A 19,260-nucleotide genomic window follows, 5' to 3' on the forward strand; every position below is an offset into this window, starting at 1 on the left:
CTCACCGGAGGATTCTTCCTCATGAACAGGAAAGGGATGAAAGTTTTGACTTCAAAATTAATAATAATAATAATAATAATAATAATATGAATAATAATAATAAAAATAATAATAATAATAATAGTAATAATAATACTAATGAAGAGAGGAACTGCATGGAACCAAATTATTAAGCCAAAATGTAATAATTGAGAAGAAAGAAAATGTTTTAATCCATAGCATGGCAGCCGGTGAGATTCTAGCAGGAAATTTACAACAGCGGTACAAACAGATCTGTGGCAGTACAGTCAGTGCAACGATGGCGCTGAGAAGAACCTACATTCTCTTTCTTGACGCTAGACACGTGGATGATAGACCGTTGTGGCTGCCACTAAGTGGAGGGGCTTTCGCGAAGCGTTAAATACAATTTTAACTGCAGACTGCGACACTGGGGCCTGTGGCCCTTTGCTTTTTTATTCATGACAGGCGCTTTCATTCGCATGTAATTAGATATGAATTATAAAAAAATGACCACCCGGTTCCCGCTCTTTAACGCGAATATCAGTGAGAACTGTCAATGACGCATATTGTTGCTAATATTCGCATTACGATTTGGGGGTCAGCTTTTTTATTTTAACGCGTAACGTCATCGCATGGACCAGCACACGGCCGCAGCTGCTTGTTTTGCCTGCCTGATATCACTCTACTTCGGTGACTCACGGCACGTCTAGACGTTTGTTCTGTTTGACCTGCTTGAAAGTTTGTTCTGCACTTGCACCGAGCAGTTAAGACTGCCATAGAAAATCAATGGGGTGCGTTTTTGACAATAAATGGCAGGCAGCTGCGACCATCCTGATGAGGGAGAACAATAACTAGAAAAGAAATGTACATCTGCCGATCATTTTCACAGCGTCAAACTTCGCCCTTGCGTTATATTACTGGTCCCATTTTATACGTGTAAATATTGTATACTTAGGGCTTGGACTTCTCGGTTTTTATTTTGAAAATTTGGCGAACTTTAAACGGTTTTTATTTCAGATCCGAGGTTTCGGTTTTCTTCGGCGAATATTATTTCCAGGTATCAAATACTGACTTTTTCTGGTATTGTTACGCGGCAATACTCTGTGGTCAAAAGCCAATTGAAGTCTGTGTTCTTGTCATCACGAACAATTTATTTACCACTAATTAGCGTGCAAACGTTATTACCACAGGCTGTGCTTGTAGAAGAGTTTGCTGCCTTCATTAAAAGAGTAAGTCAAGTTATACATGATAGCGCCCAGACAAAAACGAACGTTGAAATTAATTTCTAAGATCTAGGTTGACTTATTAACACTGGGTTGTCGCGCTGGGCTGAGCGCAAGGGCGGGGCATCACGTGGTCTCTTTGTTGATGGCAGTGATTGAACTGCCACCTAATTTTTGGTGGTAGCCAGAGCTTACCTTTTCATGACGCCCGTGCACGGTTCCGTGTCATTGTCCTGCATGCTCTAAGCAGGTGATGATAGTGAACAAATAGTGCTTAGCCTGCATGCGGTGAGAGGTTGCTGCTTCCCGGTCGCCACCGGCGTGTAAACTAGCAGAGCAGTACCTTAAGTCACACAGCTGCGCTGCTTATTCAACAACACCATCGTCGTTTCTTGCCCCTGGCTTCCTGCTTACTTAATTTCAGCTTTGACTGAGTGCACTTGCATTCAACAGCAGCTATCTGGGCCTTGGATGCCAAGAATTCAGAATTATGTTGAAACTGAATTTGAAAAACTAAAATCAGCCCACACCTATCGTTTTATTTCGGCTTAAAACGAAATGTCCAACCCCTAGGTACACTGCTAGGTGGCTCAGCCCTTTGCGAGATTGTTACAATTAGGCTTGTGCGAATATTCTTTGAAGTGAATATAAAGTGAGTAGTAGTAATTGAAAATGGTGGTGGTGGTAGTGGTTTTATTAAAAATAATAGTAAAAAGGAAGGAAAATATTTCTTGCTAGCCCCGGCATCTGCCATCGATACTGAAGCAGCTGAGCTGGGGCAGCGGAAATTAAGAATAGCAGGCAGAATGGAGAAATGAAATGAGAGAGGTGAGGGGACAGGAAGAGAGGATAGGGGGAGAAGTAATATGTACAAACTATTTACACAATAAGAAATGTGTCCAGGTTGTGCGCGTGATTAGTTCATTTAGAGGAATTAAATCACACACGCGCACAGCACTGTGATGGTTACAACTGGAGTGGGGCGTCCAGTTATTAATCCTTCAAGGTAGAACCCGCGGAGCGTTCGGTCACTGCGTGTAACTACCTGACGGAGAACAGACGGGACGTGAAGCCCGTGTGTTCGATGAATGCACAGCGGCTCACCAAAGTTCACTCACGAGTGCGCGCACTGCCCTGCGGCCACAATAGCGTCTTGACGGAGTCTGGTAGTATGCATTGCGCCCTATAGGCCGCGAGCATATGGCGACGAGCATCGGCGAACGCGGCACAGCGAAGGAGCAGGTGTTCTATTGTTTCCACTGCAGCGCATCCGTCACACACATCACTCGTCGCGATTCCGTGACGCACCCGTCGTTCCCCAGGCCACACGCAGCCAATGCGCGCGCGGAGGATCATTGCACGTTGTGACCTTGTAAGTGCGCGACAGCCGGTGACACTGTCGATGCGCTCACCTCCCGCGATGCGTTGGTCGGGGTGCTGCTTTCGGAGGTGGTCGTGGATGGCCGCACGCACGTCCTCCAGCGCAAGGGGCAGATCGCTGGCAGGTAGTTGGTGTGCAGCGGTCGCGAGGTCGTCAGCTTCTTCGTTGCCGGCGATGCCGCAGTGACCGGGCACCCACTGTGCACGCACGGCACAACCTCTCTGCGCCAGGCGCTCGATGCGCGAGCGATTTTCCCGCACTAGTGGGGTACCGCGGCCTTTAGATTGCAGGCGGCTGAGGGCGGCGCGGGAGTCGCACAGCAGAGCACTCCTGGGCGGCGGAGTACCGAGGATGAGCAGCAGGTCCAGCCCGAGCCGGATCCCCATCAACTCCGCCGTGGTGGAGGAGCCCAGGAAGGCTGCGTGTTGCTGGCTGTGCGGTTGCAGGGCGGGGATGGTGGCCGCCGCAGCAAGGGAGCAGCTGTCGCGGGCCACTGAGGCGTCGGTGTACACGAGGAGATGGTCCTGGAGCTCCTCGTGTATGACGGCTCTGGCCAGCTGCTGCACAGCACAGAGTGGTGTGCTCCGCTTTCCCGCAATGCCGACGATCTCTCGCTGTACCTCCGAGGCAGCAGGCCAGGGCGCGCAGGAGCCGTAGGGGGGTGGGCCTTGTGTCAATTGCTCATACTCCAGCAGCGCCGCGCCCATTCGTGAGCGCGGGTGCGAGCGCATACGCTGCAGCAGCGAGCCGCCGTCCGGTGTGCGGGGAAGCCGGTCGATGTGATTAAATGCCCTGCGCGCTGCTTGGACCTCAAGTGGCCACGCTCCTGCCTCGGCCAACGTTGCGGCGCACTGCGAGTTTTTGGGCAGGCCTAGGCACACGCGGAGGGACTTGCGGTGCTGACGCTCGAGTTTCTTCCAGCACGGCTTGCGCACCGTGACGAGCGGCAGCGCATAGAGCACCGCCCCCAAAGCTGCGGCATTATATAGACGCAGCGCGGCTTGCTGGGAGATGCCCTGGCCTCGAGCGGTGAGCTTGTCCACGGCGGCGGTGATCCTCTTCATCTGCTGACAGGCCTTGGTCGCCGCGGGGAGGAAGGAAAGGCGAAGTAATTGAAAATTAAAATTGGTTTTCAGGACAGGAAATGGTGCAGCAACTGTCTCACATATCTCAGTGGACACCCGAAGTGCACCACAAGGAAAGGGATAGAAGAGGGAATGAAAGAAGGGAGAAAGAGGTGCCGTAGTGGAGGGCTCCGGAATCATTTGGACCACGTGGGGACCTTTAACGAGCACTGACATCGCACAGTACACTGAGTAATTGCAATGTGAATATTTTGAATTCTTTAAGGCAGGCACTCTCAATCTTGAATATTTGGCTTTTTACGAGAAACCTCCCAATTTTTCAACTCTGCCCTTTCTTTCTTAACGTGCATGCATAAAAGAGTATACACATGCGTGACCGCTAAAAAAACCAATCAAATTAAATTAATAGTGACTGGCTTTATAGTGAAAGTCTGCTACAATAAATTACAGCACAAGTCCCAAAATAAAGTACGCCAAAAAACAGGAGGGATTGGGGCAGCTGGCATGGTGGCGGCGGAATGTGTCGAGTCGGCAGTTCTCGAGCAATCACGTGACGATGACGACAGCAAAGTGAAACCCAAGACAGTCTAGTGGTCCCCGTCATCTGTCTCAGCGTGGTAGACATGCTGAGGTGGCTCGCGAGCTCACAATATGATCACATGCAATCCTATCGGGCGTACGAGCGACGGGCAAAACTGTTGTTGACGGCGAAGGAAGAGCAGAAAGAAATTACCGTTTTCACAACAAATGAATTTTTTTTTCTCCGTGAGGAATTTACAACATGCTTGAAGGATTGTTGGCACTCTAAATACGAATTTCTATCCAGCGAAATTTCAGTGTCACAAAGCAAACTGCTGATTCGATCAACTTCGTTAAATCGAGGCTTAACTGTACAACCCGACCTCTGCCTGTTCAAAACAGCTACAGCCGAGGGCTCTGCAAAAATGAAAACGGCAGACAAAAATAGGAAAGCAGCAGGTGCGCTAATATTATTGGCCAAACAACATATCACGCAGTAATGCGTGCGACACAAGGAATGCAGCAAGGCCTTCGACACGTTGATGCATGCAGACACCCATGCAGTAGCAGCCGCCATCGCTGCAGAGCCACCGCTGCTTCACTCTTCGTGCTGTCTGCTCCCAGTGCCCATTTTTTTCTTTTCTCTACGGCACTCGTCTCTTCTAGTGCCTTCTCTTTCTCATCGGGCCGAGCCACGTTCGCCTTTGCCCATGCACACCAATAGACACCCCAAGTTAAGCTGTCTTCTAGCAGTTCGCAAGTCAGGTGGCGAAGCTTGCTGTAGCTATCATAGAAGTAGCCGAAAAAAACACTATGTTCGTATCTTGGTTTTGAATATAACGCAAGATGTGTTCCCAAACCGACGGACTAAGGAAAAAAAACTCTCGTTACGTTCCTGCAAATATGGCAATTGCAAAGGTACTGAGTGGCCATCGATGCAATACCATCCAAGTACCACGGATCCTGTTTGCTGTACTGTGACCTATGCTTGCATTGCAAAGAGGAGCCCACCTGCTGGCAGAGTTTCGCGATTTCTGCCTGGGTTGGATCGATGTTCGCCTCCGGCTTGTTCTTGGCCATCCTAGCCCGGTCGGCGTAGCGCAGTGTGTCCAGGGTCTCCTCACGGTTGCCGATTGCCGGACTAATACGAGCGATCGTTACCGTGTGGCTGCTACCTCCCAGCGAATCTGAGGAAAAAAGTAAATAAATAAAAATGGGGAGGAAATCAAACGCTAGGGAGTGACAGTTTTTTAAGAAAGTTCCTGCAAACAAAATATAGTGTCGAATGCAGAAGATAAACTGCACAGTCCACGAGCATACCAAACACAATAGAACTTTGACGAATTAGAAGGCCGTCGGACCTTAAAAAACATTCGAATTAAACCATAAATGGCTGATGCTTCTCGAATTTCAGAGTCCGAAGCTGCAAACTACGCCTCTGTAAGCTTGGAAAGCTAGACAGCGACCTCAAAGTTCTGGGTTCGATTCCCCGGCCTGAGGAAGGAGTTTAACTTTTTTTGCGTGGTAGCATATGGGTTTTCTGACACGCACCGTGTGTCGGAAATAATTGGGAGCTGTCTAAAAAATTGTATCATGATAATTTGTGGTTCTAGTGATTGACGATTGATTGGAGTGCGACAGGCAATGATGAGTTAAGGAAATCTTTTTTAATTAAGAAAATGAAGAAATGAAAAGAACTAGAAAAAGCGGGTTCAAAAGTGTCAAAATGACCAGAAAGCAAAATCCAATGCTTCATGATGCCAGTTAAGAAAATTTAGAGTGCGTAATTGATCAACTGATTAACTTAAACAACTTAAAAACCCTGAAGCGTCGCCTAAGCAACACATGACGCAGCAAACCGCGTATGCTATCGCGTCAATTCATAAGCGCAGCATAGGAGTCCTCCACCGCTTTTCACTGTGAAGGGGATGAATTTTTCTGCATCAGAGAAAGCCTGGCCAAGCACAAGATAGATGGCCCTCGCATTTAGCATTGGCGCTTGCAAAATGCTGGCACCGGTGCAACTTGGGTTCGGAGGCATCCACGCTGCCACCCCAGCGAAAGCGGCGCATGGTGATAAAACCCTGCTGCTATCCCAACTCGCATTTCTCGCAGTCATGGCGCCAGACTTGTGGCTGCTGAATCGAATCCTAACAGGTGCAACGCTCTCTGTGATGTGATTCGCAGCCTCAATACAGACCCAGTACTTCTGACTGACCCCACTTGCGACTTTCGCATGCCACGAGGCTTACATAGGCGTGACTGCAATCACCTGCAGCGAATTCACTTGCACTTTCCTTGCGCGCAAAATTTTTTTTCATAAACTTCGGGGATCCGGCAGCCCTCATTGCCCCAAATGTGGCGCACGCGAAGATCTTGAACACTCGGTTTGCCGCCGACAAAACATTAATACACCACGCAAGCCTCCGCTAAGTACTTAAGGAGTCTGCCAGGACCGCGTCACCTAGCATTTCGTTTCGCTGCAATGACGAGGTGTGGTGTGTCGATGTGGCTATGTCTGCAAGGAGGACAGCGAAACGGGGAAAGTGCGCAGTGTGCAAAAAGTCGCATTGGCGAGGGAGGAGCAGCGGTGGGAGACAGTACAGCGCAACGCTTAGTGCCCGGACGGACAGACGCCACCTGGCCGTTTGTGTAGCAAATTCGCACCTGCTGATAGCATAGGGGTGCGTAAGGGCCGCCGCTCCTGTGTATCTTACTTCTGTGTTCCCTACTATGAGCCGCTGTCTACCGACACACTTCCTTCAAATCAACATAGATGGCGCGCTTTCTTCTCTACTTACCTGTCCTCATCAGTCATGGCATCCGTCAATAAAACTCTCACTGCCTTGCACGACGCAAAACAAGGAACTGGAGTACGCGTGACACTTTGCAGTACTGACCACATGTAACGCGCTATTCACCAAAGCTTAACCTCAAATACTACCACCTCAAAGGTCAAAGAATCTGCCATCGCCGTCACAGAACACCCAAACATACGGTATCTCCTCGGCGCACCCAATCTTTTAAGAGGGCGTGCGTAAAACAGGTTGCTCGAATTACATAGAGTCTCGGCCGGACTTTGTCCGGCAACAGCACCTGCTTCGCAGTTGTAGCCTAAGGGTTCTTGACGTGGCAGCGAAGCCTGCTGTTTGGCTTCTCCCGCTTTCACTCTGCGGCTCGAACGAGTTTTCGGTAGTTCCGGGCCACAACGGAAACGCAAGTTTCTTCTCGATAACATCTGCAATGCAAATAGTCATATGATGCCCTAGATGTGTTCAGATTCAATTATTACGACTCGACAATCTGCATAGCCGATTATGGGGTTGACAACTGTACCATTTTCAGACAGACGCAGATAAAACGCCGCCAATAAATACTGCACTTTCGGGTGCCTGGCCAGGCATAGAAGCTTTGTTTTCGGCAGAAACGTAGAAGCTTCCTGTCCGTATTTAAAGCCTTCGATGTGCTCAGAAAACAAAATTTCGTCTCCCGGCGGAAAAAGGTCAATTAACCTATACGGAAGCGCCCGCATGGGGATACAGCCACCATAACCCTCAGGAAAGCGTCGCTTATAGAGACATTACTCTGGTTCGGCGCGATCTTCGTTTGTTCAGATCCACAAGGGGCCTTGCCACAGTTCGTTCTCCGTTTAGGCGGGGGTGAAGTAGCAATAACGTTGATTACCAGGGTTATCGACGGAGCCCAGCTAGATATCTCTCAAGAAGTGCACTTTACCATAGCGTCGCGGATGTCATATGAGCACTTGCTTATAGACAAAGATAATATGCGTTCGAAGCAAGCTGTAGCTAGTCATGTATTCTTGTTTTTTTTACTTCAGATGGGTAATATGTGTTCCTGGGCTATGGAGCAGAAAAACACGTAATGGTCACGTGAAGCAATCAGTGGTATTTTCTTGTAGCCGGTGACTCATTATAGCCGGTGCTTTGTTCAAGCCGGTTTTATAGCTGGTGACAGCGGTGCAACACACGGCGGCGATCCGGCTTTACCTAGCGTAGTGAAGCTTTAGCTTAAAAAAGAAAACTTAAGAGAAAACAGGGGTCACTTACTACGAAGACAGAGGAGTTGAATAATTTACTCATTCCTCCTTAGAGATAGAGCCACCATTCGGAGCATTCAGGAGCATTCAGGTACGGAGGAAAATATTAATGGAGCGCGCACCATGCCCATTGGCTCAGCCATTGCCGCATTATCAACTGCACTGCAAACTGCTTATGAGACTAAGTATGGGCGAATGATGAAACTTTTGACCCTCCTTTTCTTGCTTCTCGCTCGTGATTAGAAAAATGGGAATCCCTTGCGACTCACGAGCTCAGTCAAACCAGGGAGCATATGAAGCGTTGCTAATGCGTAACACGGAGATTACAGGACGAGTAGACACTCTTTAACAAGCCTTGTTGCAGAAATGGGTGACCGCAAACGAGGAAGACAGCACGGAAGCACCAAAACAATTATTCTTATGGTTTCGTCTTACGCGACAGCAGGCAGATGAATGAACTAGCAACTACCCCACACCTTCGCTTCTATTTATCGAGAAACCACACGCTTACCAGACAGATAGAAGGCAGTGACTGCCTGAAGCATGCTGGTGTGGTGGGCATGCGCAAAGAACCCTCCTGCTTCCGTGCTAGGGCTGGCCGGCGGGAACCGCCTTCCATGTGTCTGAAGAAAAAGGACAAGTGAGCCAGTTATCAGTTACAAACGTACCTACGATCCACATAGCAAAAACATATATGTACCTCGCCGGGAGCGAGCAGTAAACACATGCGTTGACGTTTTTGCGCTGGAAGAATTTTGCAGTGACATAGTTGGGCGCTCATAATGGTAGGCATTCTGTTTTCGTTTGGTATAAGCAGAGAGCGAGGTGGGGAGGTGGGGGGATTGTGGTATCGCATTAGCCAGCAACAATTTAAGATCGAAGGGACAGATGCCCTTCAAAGGAGGCCCTCCAGCTAATGGCGCCGGCCCATTTTCATGAAGTCGCGGTTAATCCGATTAACACTCTTTAACTTCGGGACCTCCTTCTGTTTGATATACTGCACGTATGTAAAATATTAACAAATAAAGACAGATTCTCATTCTGAAGCCGTAATTATCCTCCATTCATATGCCGCCCCCTAGGATTTCCCGCTAACGGGTTCAAGGGCACATGTTAAGAGGGAGAGGTAGAGAATCATTCAAGGGGGAGGATTGATCGATGCCACTGGCTGGAAGGGCTCCTTTGAGGGGCACTGGCCGCCTTATTCTTGAGTTGCATCCGAGTACAGCAACCAACCGCTTTTTACAGCGTCAGCTCTGCGCGGAGAACAAGTCGTTCGCAATAAAATAAGATGCTGATGTCTCGCCTTCTTATTTATATGTGGACAAGCGACGCATTAAAGCTTTAACGCGACAACGTTAAAGAGCTCGCGTCGCAGAAAAGCCGGGGTCGTCGGCGTCGGCCGTGAGCGAAAAATCCCTCCTCCTCCTCCCCACAATGTACCCCACTGCCCCAACAAAATTGAAGAAGGAAATGGAGCTGTAACTGTCTCACACATGTAGGTGGACACCCGAACCAGGTTTGAGGAAAGGATATGGCGTATAACTGTCTCGCATATATCGGTGGACACCCATGCGAAGGGTCGACAAGAACTAATTATACCATACGCGCACTTCTGTGACGGCCACTGGCAGACGTACCTTCCTTTGTCGGTCGCCAGGGCTGTTCGTAGTGTACGAGCCTAGTGGTTATCGCTCGTTGGCCAGTGCGAAAGCCCCGAAGTCTCGAACCAACCGGGCTGCGTTATCCTGGAGCAGCTTTCCCTTATGACGAGGAGCTCCTCCGTCTCGGATGCGCTGAGTGGCTTGACGTCGTTGAAGAGGTTAGGCCGGACTCCACCAGCGCCGCTTACCTGCGAGACGACGAAATGAACATACAAGTGGAATGATCTTTCGCCGCGCAAAGAGAAAAGGACGGGACACAAGAGTTTGGCAAATCCTTAGACTCACCTTGCGACTATCACGAATCCCACGGGCTAAAGTGCTGCACGTAGTAACAAAGTTGTTTGTAATGGTGACACATATCAGATAAGAAAGCGCAGAAATGACAGCGATAAACATTTCCGATGTCTTGTTTTGTGCAGTACATTTCAAACATACATTTGCATGCTAGTGCTTCTGATGTTACGGACACACTTTTGCTGGTTGTTCTATATTATCCAAGTCGACACTGATTAAGAGATCTAGTCTGTCTCGAGGCACAACGTAGTGATATTTCAAAAAAGCTTCCTAGGACCTGTACCGATCGCTGTTGCACGAATGGCAGTCACTGCCTTTAAGACGTAGATAAAAATGTGCAGTACAAATCTGGTACTTACTCAAAGGCTAGTCGAGAACAAGAAAAAAGAAAGCTGGGAAAGCGGGCAACTCGATCAATAAGAAGGGCAAACTGTGCTAATCTTAGCTGTTAATAAAATGTCTACATGTGACATGAATACATAAAACGTTTGTACAACCTTATTACTATTTTTAAAGCAAAAGCTTTACTACTTCCCTATGCAGCTTCTTCGCCATGTGCGCCGTGTGCGCGACTTTGACTGAACCGAGGGGAGACCACGTGACAGCTATGACATCACTCACCCGCCAGCCCAGAAACCGAGCGCTCGCCTGTTTCTATAATTATTAGTATAGGCTGTCGGCGTTCATTCTGTTCATTGGCGATGGCGTTACACTTTTCGAACAAATGATCCTGAACTCCTGTCCTCGCATCAAAGGAGCGATGCCTGGCCAAGCATGGGAAAGGTATAAATGATATAACCCATTTACCGGAATACCTGCGCACAGTAGTTCTGGGCACCGGGATTTATTTTAACGCCATAATCCACCATTCTAGGCGGGATTGTCGTATACACTGTCTTCATGTACCAAGCAGCCGGAGGCTGAGTCAGAGATAGTGACCCCTTTACGCACTGAATTTTTATCATTCCGTACACAACAAATTCTGACTCATCGAATCTACTACTTCCGTATCATACATGATGTAGCGGAGTGGTACGCTTAAGTTTCAACAAGACGGTTGTATACATTTGGCGCATCAAGTTTTAAAAGGTAGTCATGTATGTGCCTCGTTGTTCCGTTTTATTTCCCATAAACCTGAATTCAGGCTACGCAATATGAGACTGCGGTCCAGTTGTTACGTGATGTCCCATTTCTCCTCTGGCAATGGTCCGTCGTGTGAATCTACCTTAAGCGGCGCTTTCATGCGCCAAATACAGGGTTATTTTGTCTTCGTTTCTCGCGGGCTCCGTTTTTGCAAGAATTACATCTCGCTTCCAATATTTCTGCATAGAAAAGCATTTGCTCATAACAGTTGCGTGAAGCCACGGGATCGAACCTTGCAAATATAGGTTGCAAATATAGTTATACAGCGACTGCTATTAAAGATCAATTCACGTGGCTCAGCGGCGTATTGTAGTAGTAGCAGTCGCGTAAGCAGACTCTCGCTGAATCTCGCGTTACGTAGTGGCAGCCGTTCTGTAGTTCGTTTTTTTTTTCTCTTTTGGAGCCCACTAGAGTGTCCATCATTCGGTTTGGTTTGGTCTATGCGGGTTTCACGTACCAAAGCGACTGAGGCTATGAAAGACGCCGTAGTTGGTTGCGCACGTAATGAGCTGCGACGGGTGCGAGGCGATTTTGAATGAGACGAAGATTCTTGGCAAGAGCAACGATAAGACGGCGCGTGTTAGTCTGGAGGCTTTCTACATCAAGAAATATGGCAGTAGGTGCATCAGTACCCCTTCTTTATCTCTGTTTGATTCAGAGTATGAATTTTTAGTTTCAGTTATCATGTAACTTTTTCTTTTTCTTGTATGATTTTTTGGCTGCCTGCCTGTTTTTTGCGAAGCGATGTTCTCTTTGTTCACCTTCTCCTCCTTGTCACCCTTCTCTCCCCTTGAAGCTTCACCGTATATAAACTGCTTCCTGCTTCAATAAAACGCCAGTTGTGAGTTAAAAAAAAATAGCGCTTGGGTCTCTTCTGTTCTGTCTTTGTGGTTGCATGTTTTTGCGCTAGGTTTTCTCTAAATCAAGTAGTTAAGGGCTCCGGAAATTTCGACCGCCTGGGGTTCTTTAACGTGCACTGACATCGCACAGTACACGGGCCCGTAGAATTTCGCCTCCATCGAAATTCGACCGCCGCGCCAGGGATTGAACCCGCGTCTTTCGGGCCAGCAGCCGAGCGCCATAACCACTCAGCCACCGCGGTGGCCTAAGGGAAAGGTATTGGTCTAAGTCTAAGGTAAAGGTATTCGAATTACGAAGAGCACCAAAACAGGAGATACTCGCAAACCAAACGTGCAGTTCGAATCAACTCTAATTCGAACTAAGCGAATTACCGAGATTCCGCCCTTTTGGTAGCGTCTCTGTTTTAGTAGGGTAGACAGGCTACACATTCCACGCGCAGGACATTGAACCCATGCCTACCGGTGGCTCTCAGCGCATCGGCCGCCCGATGTCGTCCGTGTGGCGTCGTCCAAAGCGCCACCCGCTTCCTCGCTGCTGTCGCTGGAGTGAAGCCTCACGTCCAGGCTCGACGTGTTCTTCCCTCGATGAGGTATTCGAAGCGCAGGGCTTTCCTCTCGAAGCTGAGCATACTGGAATGAATGGAAGTCTCATGTATATAGCAGATAGACGAATGATGCGGCGAAATATAAAGTGCGCTCGGTCGGGGCCACGCATATACTGAAACATGTACTCTTATATTACTCGCACGGCAAGGGCCATCACCAAAGAATATTGCCATGTTAAAGATCGGAGACCTTGCCATCCCGTGAAAGAACACTGAGACCTGCCGGGTGTCCTCGGTGCACCCAACCTTAGAAGAGGTCGTGCGTACAACTCGTCGCTCAAATTACCTAGAGGCCTGCTCGCACGTTCGCAGGAGCCGCCGGCACCTGCTTCCCATTTGCAGCCGGGTGGTTCTTGTTGAGGCGACAAGCTGCTCGTCGGCCCCACCTGCATTCACGCTGCGGCTTGAACGAATTTCCGGCTGTTGGCTCGCTGTGCATAGCTACAGCGGAAACGCTAATTTCTTCTCGACGACACCTGCAATAAAAACATCCATATGACAGCCTAAATATTTTCAGATTCCTTCATTATGCCTCGATTATCTTTTTAGCCGATTATGGCGTTGACAACCGTGCCATTTTCAGTCAGAGCCATATAAAACTCCGCCTATATTATTTCTAAATGCCGCAGTTTCGGCTGCTTGGCCAGGCATAGAAGCCTTGGTTTGGACAGGAATTTAGGAGCTTCCTGCCCCGACATGAAGCCAGGAAAGAAAATGGTGCCTCCTGGCGGAACATGGACAACCCTAAGCGTTGGCGCCGTAACGGAGACACCCGTTTCTCGCAAGAAACTCACAAAGAAGTTATCATGCATGGGACGATCTTGGTTTTGTTCAGGTGCTCAGAACTTTGGAATTTCTACCTCGAGCAGGCTTGGAAAGGGCAGTGTTTTCTTGCACTGCTTGGAAACGCGATGTATTGAGCAATATCGGTATTAAAACAAGATTTTTAGATATAATGGTCAGCTTTTTCCATATATGCTCCGCCGTCTTTGGCGGGCACCATCAGCTTCCCTAGAAGTCTGCCTTGCATATCTATGTACTGTATCCATGAAGTTTTTCATATATTTTGTCAGACATGCCAGACTGTATACTCACTGCACATTTTTCATTAACCCTTCTACGAACTTTTTTTTATTGTGAGATGTATCCGTGGCTAGCCCTTTGTCTGGAGAAATCAAAAGCACTCCCTCTTCGTATCGGCTGGTAATTAGTATAGGCCGCTGAGCCATTAAAAGCATTCGGGGGACGTACATCCCTGTCTATTATACAGTATCATTACTCGAAGAAGCCGGTGACAGGGAGCACATTGAACATGATATACAAAATCCTATTGATCGTAACTAATCAACGACCTGAGTAGAAAATAGGAAGTTCATTTCCTTTGCAGTAATGCTGCAGTGGAAAACGTACACATTGAGACGTTAGGAAGATGGTTGTTCAGGAGAGCCCAAACGGCAAACACAAAATTCCCGATGTAAATAAAAAAGATCGCGAAGGAAGAGTAACAACATCCTGAATCACATGACTTATGCGGATATATCTCCTTTTTTCGGCTCGACTTCAAATCAAAAGCGCTCTTTACTCTTTTATAGCTAGGCGTTCATTCAGCATATGCGACGCACTCTTCTCACTGACTTGAGCCCCATATCTTTGGTGAGAGGATAACGTGTTTGGCAAATATTCTCACGCGTTAGAAGATTTCTGCCCGGACAGTTTTCTTTGCTCCCGCCTTGACGGGGTGCCGCTTTACAGCGCCGAAGAATATTTTGTAATTGTCGCCGATATTGCATCTACCGCCGCATCGAAGCTACACTTAAAGCTTACAGATGTTGAATGCAAGTGTCAATTTCTCTCACAACCTAAGTTACGGCTATGTTTAGTTGGAATGTTATTCGCTTACTGCCACCAAAAATCTCAAGTAGATAGCAGTCTCAGTGGTCTACACACACATTTCTCTTGCGTTTTGCTTTACTTTTGTTTAAACTATAAACTACCACACTTCCTGAATCGTCCGTAGCAACACAGCAGATTACAGAACGCAGCAGAAACTTTGTTCCAGGCTAGGTACTTTCAGCTTTAAATGCAACTGCGGCGTGCTGTTGGCACGAAGAATTTGCACTGCGTTGTATTTTTTGCAGGCCAAGGCAATATCACGTTATCTCACAGCTGCCTCGTTTTTACACCAGTGATGTCAACTACGCATTGTCCACGTATACATGCACGCCCACGCACACAGACATGTAGTTTATCGGTAATTTACGCATGTAATTTACCTGCAGTTGTTGGCGGACTTCCGAAAAACCTTGTTGGAGCCAATGTGGTGTCTGAATTAGACATATTTCAGAAAATCTGAGGAACAACGAAATATAGTACATGTAATGGCGCCACCGAAGCGTGGATTGCATTCTAATCTGCACAGAGGTTAGTCCGGCAGAGACGTGGTGCGCTACTTGAGCAAACATGAAATCTTATTGGAGATCGGGCAGAGGGTACCCACGCCGTGCCCACCTGCTATCTCGCTAAGGCTGCCGCCGCCTAGGATGTTCCTGGGTAACAGGAACATAGATTATATAGGGGACAGAAAAACTGGTGTACCAACTACCCCAACCCTTCCCTTCATAAGAAAAAGTATCCACAGGCTCACCCGACCAGAAGAACACAGTGGCGCCTTTAGGCCGCCGGTCGGGCAGAGGGTGTCCAGACCGAGGCCACCTGCTTTCTTCTTAAGGCTGCTGCCGCCTAGGATTTTCCTAGGGAATGGGGACATAGAGTATATAGGAGACATATAAAATTGTGTGCCAACTACCTCAATCCCTCCATTCAACACAAAAAGTATCCACAGGCTCACCCGACCACAAGGTGACAGTGACGCCTCTAGGCCGCCGGTCGGGCAGAGGGTGTCCACGCCGCGGCGACCTGCTTTTTCGCTAAGGTTTCCGCCGCCTACGATGTTCCTGGGGATCAGCGACATAGATTGTACAGGAGACAGATAAAATGGTGTGCCAAGTACCCCAACCCTTCCCTTCATCACAAAAATTATCCGCAGGCTCACCCGACCAGAAGGGGACAGTGACGCCTTGAAGTCACTGGTGGGGCAAAGGGTGTCCACGCCACGGCCACCTGCTTTCTCGCTAACGCTGAAGCCGCCTTGGTTGTTCCTGGGGAGCAGGGACAGATTATATTGGGACTATAGTGGTACTATATACTGGGATTATTTTGGGTCTATATTGATTATATTGCACTGATTTAAATTTGACGCGCTTGCATTCATTTCAGGTTAGAGGAAAAGAGAATCTTGCGCGATTGTGGGGCCACCTGACCTAGGTAACGTGACCTAGGTGGCGATGTAACGGACGGACGGTCACCGCGAGGAGGTCACCTGACCGGACGCACGGTCACCGCGATTATGAGCCATTAAAGGCTTTTGCTTTAGAGTATTACAACTGCGCCGAGTCTGAATTAAGGGGAGCATTCTCTGTACACTTGGTGTTGAGAAAATGAAAGTGCCAATTCGAAACAACCGATTTCACGCTAACAAGATTCCATTATAGTAGAATCTCGGTCATTCGTTCTCAAAAGGGACCGAAAATTCGAACTGAGCGGGGTTCGCGTTAAGGGAGCTTCCTCAATACACTTGGTTTTGGCATACGAATTAATGAATTGCTGCTTTACTGGCGCAGGGACGATTGATACCATGAGCCAAGTACTCGGGACTAACCGGAGGGCACAGCCCTCAGTTGCGGCGCAATCAGCACCGATGGCTCCACCTGCTTCCCCGTTGCGGCTTCGGGGGCGGAACCGGCCTGTGGGTGCTTTCTCCGCAGGAATAAGTGGAAACACGTGTCTCCTCTCCAAGATCGGCTGGGATGACAATCTTTACTTCAAGACCGGCTGCATTGAGAGGACGTCAAATGAGAATGCCACAAAATGAATAGGTAGTTCAATTCAGTACACTTCATTTTAATTAAAAAAAATAGAATGCGATAATGCCTTGGAGGTGATGCAGCTATTCTGTAAATAAATAAATAATAAAAGGCATGCATCTGTCGAGGCCTTGTCTCACCTTTGAAAATAATTAGCAGGGAAAATTTTTCAACTTTAATATTCAACTTCAATATTTCAAGGCGCCGCCCGGGGACACCTGGCGGCAATATATTCAACTTAAGACATAAAACGTCGACACATGCGAATACTCAGTGCAGGCTGTAGATTAATACAACTTACGCTTTGAAACAAACATGATCGCGACAACGCACTGGTCAGAAAACTGGTCGGAAATCTCGAAGTGGAAATAATTTGAAATAGTTAACATGGAAGAAACCTGACAACAAAGTTATGAGGTCTGATAATACATATGAGTGTCTGTTGTATGTATAAAATGTTCAGTGGCCATTAAGACGTGTATACTGTAATTCGAGTGGCTTAAATGGCAGCGTAAGGTCAAAATAGCGCTCGTGATGGCAACGCAACTTTATTGCTTGATAAGTAAGATCCTGTTTTCAATAATTAGTTCTTACGCTTCTTGCTTTGTGTGCGTAAGTTCTAAAGCGATATTGAGGAGATATATTATTGACTTCTTTAAAGCCTTTTGTGTGGAATACTTGAGGCAGTTTAGACTAATGTACCTTGTTGGTAGGCATTAAATCACATCTTAAGAAGAGTGGTTGGGCTGACAGGGGCTTCAACAAATGCAAAACCACCACAAGGTTCTTGGTAATTGATTGTCATGCTTCTGTTCGCGTAGCCAACGTATGTGCAGGGTTTTACTCTTCCAGTTTTCCTTCTTGTTGAAAATGTATTCAATTCCGCCAGTGTTGATATTAATGCCACGTGTTTCCGGGAAGATACGTAGAGCAAAATGTTGGGCCTGTTGGTGTAGCGACATATTCACGAAAACTTTGCGCAGATTAACACAGGGCGGAAGGGAGAAACATGCACTCACACACGACCACGAAATATTTTCAAAAATGTTCGAAAATAGGCCTTCCGGGGTGAAAGTACGGGTTTTGCAGCGTAATATTACCATGTTGGCGTACATCGGAAAGCTGGTGAATTGTCTTGAGTAGCAAGCTGGTTAACCAAACTATCGCTGACAGGCAACTAACTGGCTACAGTATGGTCAGCCTTACCGGTCGCTGAGGGGGGGGGGGGTGATGGAAGTGGGCGCGACCAAGGTGCTGCTGTTCCAGCAAGCTGCCCCCTGTTGCCGTGCTGCCGCCTGAATCCCCTGTGGAGGGGGGGGGGTGGGGGGCGGGGGAGCTTCGGCGCAGTCCCAAGTATTTGCACACAGGCAGGAAGCTTTTCATGGTGTTCATCCGCGACATCCCCAACCGCTTTTTGTCATCATTATCTAACGAAAACACAATCCTACAACACCCAAAACATATGTTATAATAAGGAAAAAATACGTACAAATCCAGTTTTTTAAATGATCACCATCCTGCTGTAAGCATTATCCAGGAAAGTCAATCATTGAAAGCTTTCAAAAATAGCATCACTATGTATCTGTTGTCACTGCAGGCATAACCACTATTTTTGTTTTTATTCTGTCGTTTCTCGCAGTTTTTGCCCTACTGTTGTACATAAATGTTCAATATGAAATAACTCAAGTTTCAATGTTAACCAATCCACTCTGTAATTCCTCGTTTAGTGTTTATTTATATGCTGAATGTCTTGTGCTCTCGATTGGGAGCAAGAAGGGCACAGACTCTTTGTCAGGCATCCATTTGCCTTTTGGTCTGCGCCCTAGGCAAATGTACCACACGTTGCCTGAATAAACTCTTTGACTCTGACATGGAATGCGAGTCGGTTGCAAATTCTCCACAGCCCAGACTTCGTTTGTCTGGCCGGAAGCCCCCTCGAAGACCCCACTTCGATATCGGAAACAAACACGAAGCGGCTGGGTGCCGCGCTCTTTTCACCAAAAGGGAGTGCATGCGGCATAGTCGTTTTGGACATTTTGGTCGCCCTTTGAAGCCACGTCGGCCAGTACCCATTCAAACACCCCTCCACACCTGCTACCATACACTGACAAGGGGCATTGTGGGCCGCAGCCCACTCACATGGCCACGGAGAGTGCCCTGACAGTCCTCCTGGGGATTCACAACACACTACATGGTAGGCCCCCGTGGGACTATCGACGTAGCTACTGGACACGGAACAGAGGCCATAACCGCCTCACAGCCTCCAGCACGAATGAGGGGCCACCAACCAGCACGTCCTAGTCGGATTTTTCATCAGCAGACACACCTTTGTAGAATGGGACACGTGTGGGTCAAAATGTTTCGGAAAAGCAATTAATTCCTTTCCAGCCTAAACATGCAGCTACAAACCGAAGGGGATGGTCTGCACTGCCCCGCCGTCAACAGCACCTTGCATCCCTAAATACGTGGCCCCGTCTCTAATCAGCCAGAAAATTGACCGTTTTCT

General features: G+C 48.0%; 1 long non-coding RNA gene across 1 annotated transcript; it reads right to left on the reverse strand.

Moving 5' to 3' along the window:
• Window positions 1-3,380: 3,380 nt before the first annotated feature.
• On the reverse strand, window positions 3,381-7,428 carry LOC144107638 (uncharacterized). Its single transcript, XR_013309336.1, has 3 exons — window positions 7,305-7,428; window positions 5,220-5,395; window positions 3,381-3,680 (listed from the first exon to the last, which is right to left on the reverse strand). It is a non-coding gene; the product is annotated as an uncharacterized LOC144107638 (long non-coding RNA).
• Between the last annotated feature and the right edge of the window lie 11,832 nt (window positions 7,429-19,260).

The sequence above is a fragment of the Amblyomma americanum genome, chromosome 10 (assembly GCF_052857255.1).
Source record: "Amblyomma americanum isolate KBUSLIRL-KWMA chromosome 10, ASM5285725v1, whole genome shotgun sequence".
NCBI lineage: Eukaryota > Metazoa > Arthropoda > Arachnida > Ixodida > Ixodidae > Amblyomma > Amblyomma americanum.